Below are 5,737 nucleotides of genomic sequence, written 5' to 3'. Positions count from 1 at the left end.
ATGCAGACACAGCATCATTCAAAGAATGGAGTTTGACACACCTGGTATTGGATTTGCCTGAAAAATTATGTCTCACAGAGATTCATACCTGAACCGCACCTTTATTTGCCAAGGAAGAGTACATGATCAGTGAATATATTCAATGTACAGGCTGCAATGTGGGGATCCATGTGTAGTAATAACTACAGAACATGTACAGTTGAGTTGGAGGTTTATATACACTTAGGTTGGAGTCATTAAAACTTGTTTTGGCAAGTCAGTTAGGACATTTACTTTGTGCATGACAAAAGTCATTTTTCCAACCGATGTTTACAGACAGAATATTTCACTTATAATTCACTGTACCACAATGTCAATGGGTCAGAAGTTTACATGCAGTAAGTTGACTGTGCCTTTAAACAGCTTGGAAAATTCCAGAAAACTGTGCTTTAGAAGCTTCTGATTAGAGGTGTACCTGTGAATGTATTTCAAGACCTACCTTTTTTTTTTTTTTTTTTTTTTTTTGTAGCCATTTGGCAGACGTTCTTATCCAGAGTGACTTACAGTAGTGAGTGCATACATTTTCATACCTTTTTTATACTGGTCCCCCGTGGGAATCGAACCCACAACCCTGGCGTTGCAAGCACCATGCTCTACCAACTGAGCCACACGGGACGTGTACCTTCAAACTCAGTGCCTCTTTGCTTGACATCATGGGAAAATCAAAAGAAATCGGCCAAGATATCAGAAAAAAATTGTAGACCTCCAAAAGTCTGGTTCATCCTTGGGAGCAATTTCCAAATGCCTGAAGGTACCACATTGACCTGTACATCTGATCTGTAATTGCACAAGTCCTATATCGACATAACCTGAAAGGCCGCCCAGCAAGGAAGAAGCCACTGCTCCAAAACCACCCCAAAAAAGCCAGACTATGGTTTGCAACTGCACATTGGGACAAAGATCATACTTTTTGGAGAAATGTCCTCTGGTCTGATGAATAGAACTGTTTGGCCAGAATGACCATTGTTATGTTTGAAGGAAAATGGGGGAAGCTTGCAAGCCGAAGAACACCATCCCAACAGTGAAGCATGGGGGTGGCAGGGGGGTGCTTTGCTGTAGGAAGGACTGGTGCACTTCACAAATTAGATGACTTCATGAGGAATGTGGATATATTGAAGCAATAGCTCAAGACATCAGTCAGGAAGTTAAAGCTTAGTCACAAATGGGTCTTCCAAATGGACAAAGTCCCAAGCATTCTTCCAAAGTTGTGGCAAAATGGCTTAAGGACAACAAAGTCAAGGTATTGGAGTCGCCATCACAAAGCCCTGACCTTAATCCTATAGAATAAGTGTGGGCAGAACTGAAAAAGCGAGCAAGGAGGCCTACAAACCTGACTCAGTTACTCCAGCTCTGTCAGGAGGAATGGGCCAACATTTGCCCAATTTATTGTGGGAAGCTTGTGGAAGGCTACCCGAAAAGTTTGACCCAAGTAAAAAAAATGTAAAGGCAATGCAAGAAATAAAAGCTGAAATAAATAATTCTCTCTACTATTATTCTGAAATTTCACTTTCTTAAATTTAAGTGGTAATCATAACTGACCATAACTAAACAGGGAATGTTTACTTCATTAAATGTTAGGAATTGTGAAAAACTGAGTTGGCTAAGGTGCAAACTTCTGTAAACTTCTGACTTCAACTGTATATTGGACTTGGATCCTTGGCACAAGTTATTATATTCTACTCTATCTACAGGCTACATTCATGCCATTCAGACTTGAAGTTGAATCAACAACTATGAAAGCTAAGGTTCATAGATTGGTATGATTATTAGTTCTGAACCTAATGTTTTAGGGTCCATACACAGATCGGCTACATACTGTAGCTAGCTACACATCCATTGGCATACTGTTATTTTTATCCTCCACTACACAATGAGCAAGTAAAATTGTTACTTCAGCTGCATTGCAAAGCAAGCTACACAATTGTACATTTAATTTGCGGTAAATGCATTAGCTAGCTACAGTAGATTCTTTACATCCAGGTTTTCTGGTTTTCCCAGGAGTCCCTAAAACATTAAGCAACACAAATTACATTTACATTACATTTAAGTCATTTAGCAGACGCTCTTATCCAGAGCGACTTACAAATTGGTGCATTCACCTTATGACCTCCAGTGGAACAGTAGTGCATCTAAATCTTTTCAGGGGGAGGGGGGGTGAGAGGGATTACTTTATCCTATCCTAGGTATTCCTTAAAGAGGTGGGGTTTCAGGTGTCTCCGGAAGGTGGTGATTGACTCCGCTGTCCTGGCGTCGTGAGGGAGTTTGTTCCACCATTGGGGGGCCAGAGCAGCGAACAGTTTTGACTGGGCTGAGCGGGAACTGTACTTCCTCAGTGGTAGGGAGGCGAGCAGGCCAGAGGTGGATGAACGCAGTGCCCTTGTTTGGGTGTAGGGCCTGATCAGAGCCTGGAGGTACTGAGGTGCCGTTCCCCTCACAGCTCCGTAGGCAAGCACCATGGTCTTGTAGCGGATGCGAGCTTCAACTGGAAGCCAGTGGAGGGAGCGGAGGAGCGGGGTGACGTGAGAGAACTTGGGAAGGTTGAACACCAGACGGGCTGCGGCGTTCTGGATGAGTTGTAGGGTTTAATGGCACAGGCAGGGAGCCCAGCCAACAGCGAGTTGCAGTAATCCAGACGGGAGATGACAAGTGCCTGGATTAGGACCTGCGCCGCTTCCTGTGTGAGGCAGGGTCGTACTCTGCGGATGTTGTAGAGCATGAACCTACAGGAACGGGCCACCGCCTTGATGTTAGTTGAGAACGACAGGGTGTTGTCCAGGATCACGCCAAGGTTCTTAGCGCTCTGGGAGGAGGACACAATGGAGTTGTCAACCGTGATGGCGAGATCATGGAACGGGCAGTCCTTCCCCGGGAGGAAGAGCAGCTCCGTCTTGCCGAGGTTCAGCTTGAGGTGGTGATCCGTCATCCACACGGATATGTCTGCCAGACATGCAGAGATGCGATTCGCCACCTGTTCATCAGAAGGGGGAAAGGAGAAGATTAATTGTGTGTCGTCTGCATAGCAATGATAGGAGAGACCATGTGAGGTTATGACAGAGCCAAGTGACTTGGTGTATAGCGAGAATAGGAGAGGGCCTAGAACAGAGCCCTGGGGGACACCAGTGGTGAGAGCACGTGGTGTGGAGACGGATTCTCGCCACGCCACCTGGTAGGAGCGACCTGTCAGGTAGGACGCAATCCAAGCGTGGGCCGCGCCGGAGATGCCCAACTCGGAGAGGGTGGAGAGGAGGATCTGATGGTTCACAGTATCGAAGGCAGCCGATAGGTCTAGAAGGATGAGAGCAGAGGAGAGAGAGTTAGCTTTAGCAGTGCGGAGCGCTCCGTGATACAGAGAAGAGCAGTCTCAGTTGAATGACTAGTCTTGAAACCTGACTGATTTGGATCAAGAAGGTCATTCTGAGAGAGATAGCGGGAGAGCTGGCCAAGGACGGCACGTTCAAGAGTTTTGGAGAGAAAAGAAAGAAGGGATACTGGTCTGTAGTTGTTGACATCGGAGGGATCGAGTGTAGGTTTTTTCAGAAGGGGTGCAACTCTCGCTCTCTTGAAGACGGAAGGGACGTAGCCAGCGGTCAGGGATGAGTTGATGAGCGAGGTGAGGTAAGGGAGGAGGTCTCCGGAAATGGTCTGGAGAAGAGAGGAGGGGATAGGGTCAAGCGGGCAGGTTGTAGGGCGGCCGGCCGTCACAAGACGCGAGATTTCATCTGGAGAGAGAGGGGAGAAAGAGGTCAGAGCACAGGGTAGGGCAGTGTGAGCAGAACCAGCGGTGTCGTTTGACTTAGCAAACGAGGATCGGATGTCGTCGACCTTCTTTTCAAAATGGTTGACGAAGTCATCTGCAGAGAGGGAGGAGGGGGAGGGGGAGGAGGATTCAGGAGGGAGGAGAAGGTTGCAAAGAGCTTCCTAGGGTTAGAGGCAGATGCTTGGAATTTAGAGTGGTAGAAAGTGGCTTTAGCAGCAGAGAGAGAAGAGGAAAATGTAGAGAGGAGGGAGTGAAAGGATGTCAGGTCCGCAGGGAGGCGAGTTTTCCTCCATTTCCGCTCGGCTGCCCGGAGCCCTGTTCTGTGAGCTCGCAATGAGTCGTCGAGCCACGGAGCGGGAGGGGAGGACCGAGCCGGCCTGGAGGATAGGGGACATAGAGAGTCAAAGGATGCAGAAAGGGAGGAGAGGAGGGTTGAGGAGGCAGAATCAGGAGATAGGTTGGAGAAGGTTTGAGCAGAGGGAAGAGATGATAGGATGGAAGAGGAGAGAGTAGCGGGGAGAGAGAGCGAAGGTTGGGACGGCGCGATACCATCCGAGTAGGGGCAGTGTGGGAAGTGTTGGATGAGAGCGAGAGGGAAAAGGATACAAGGTAGTGGTCGGAGACTTGGAGGGGAGTTGCAACGAGGTTAGTGGAAGAACAGCATCTAGTAAAGATGAGGTCGAGCGTATTTCCTGCCTTGTGAGTAGGGGGGAAGGTGAGAGGGTGAGGTCAAAAGAGGAGAGGAGTGGAAAGAAGGAGGCAGAGAGGAATGAGTCAAAGGTAGGCGTGGGGGAGGTTAAAGTCGCCCAGAACTGTGAGAGGTGAGCCGTCCTCAGGAAAGGAGCTTATCAAGGCATCAAGCTCATTGATGAACTCTCCGAGGGAACCTGGAGGGCGATAAATGATAAGGATGTTAAGCTTGAAAGGGCTGGTAACTGTGACAGCATGGAATTCAAAGGAGGCGATAGACAGATGGGTAAGGGGAGAAAGAGAGAATGACCACTTGGGAGAGATGAGGATCCCGGTGCCACCACCCCGCTGACCAGAAGCTCTCGGGTGTGCGAGAACACGTGGGCAGACGAAGAGAGAGCAGTAGGAGTAGCAGTGTTGTCTGTGGTGATCCATGTTTCCGTCAGTGCCAAGAAGTCGAGGACTGGAGGGAGACATAGGCGGAGATGAACTCTGCCTTGTTGGCCGCAGATCGGCAGTTCCAGAGGCTACCGGAGACCTGGAACTCCACGTGGGTCGTGCGCGCTGGGACCACCAGATTAGGTGGCCGCGGCCACGCGGTGTGGAGCGTTTGTATGGTCTGTGCAGAGAGGAGAGAACAGGGATAGACAGACACATAGTTGACAGGCTACACAAGAGGCTACGCTAATGCAAAGGAGATTGGAATGACAAGTGGACTACACGTCACGAGTGTTCAGAGAGTTAAGCTTACGTAGCAAGAATCTTATTGACTAAAATGATTAAAATGATACAGTACTGCTGAAGTAGGCTAGCTGGCAGAGGCTGCGTTGTTGACTAAGTAGGCTAGTTGGCATTGGCTGCGTTGTTGACACTACACTAATCAAGTCGTTCCGTTGAGTGTAATAGTTTCTACTGTGCTGCTATTCGGGGCTAGCTGGCTAGCTAGCAGTGTTGATTACGTTACGTTGCGTAAAAGAACGACAATAGCTGGCTAGCTAACCTAGGAAATCGCTCTAGACTACACAATTATCTTTGATACAAAGACGGCTATGTAGCTAGCTATGTAGCTAGCTACGATCAAACAAATCAAGCCGTTGTACTGTAATGAAATGAAATGAAAAATGTGATACTACCTGTGGAGCGAAGCGAAATGCGACCGGATTGTTGAGTGCAGAAGTTCTGTTCGGTAGACGTTGGCTAGCTGTTGGCTAGCTAGCAGAGTCTCCTATGTTAAGGACGACATAAAACTAC

General features: G+C 48.2%; 1 non-coding gene across 1 annotated transcript; it reads right to left on the bottom strand.

The window, feature by feature from the left end:
* Positions 1 to 581: 581 nt before the first annotated feature.
* Positions 582 to 655, bottom strand: trnaa-ugc (transfer RNA alanine (anticodon UGC)). Its single transcript has one exon. It is a non-coding gene; the product is annotated as a tRNA-Ala (tRNA).
* Between the last annotated feature and the right edge of the window lie 5,082 nt (positions 656 to 5,737).

The sequence above is a fragment of the Oncorhynchus nerka genome, linkage group LG6 (genome assembly GCF_034236695.1).
Source record: "Oncorhynchus nerka isolate Pitt River linkage group LG6, Oner_Uvic_2.0, whole genome shotgun sequence".
Lineage (NCBI taxonomy): Eukaryota > Metazoa > Chordata > Actinopteri > Salmoniformes > Salmonidae > Oncorhynchus > Oncorhynchus nerka.
This window is presented reverse-complemented; position numbering and strand designations above follow the sequence as displayed.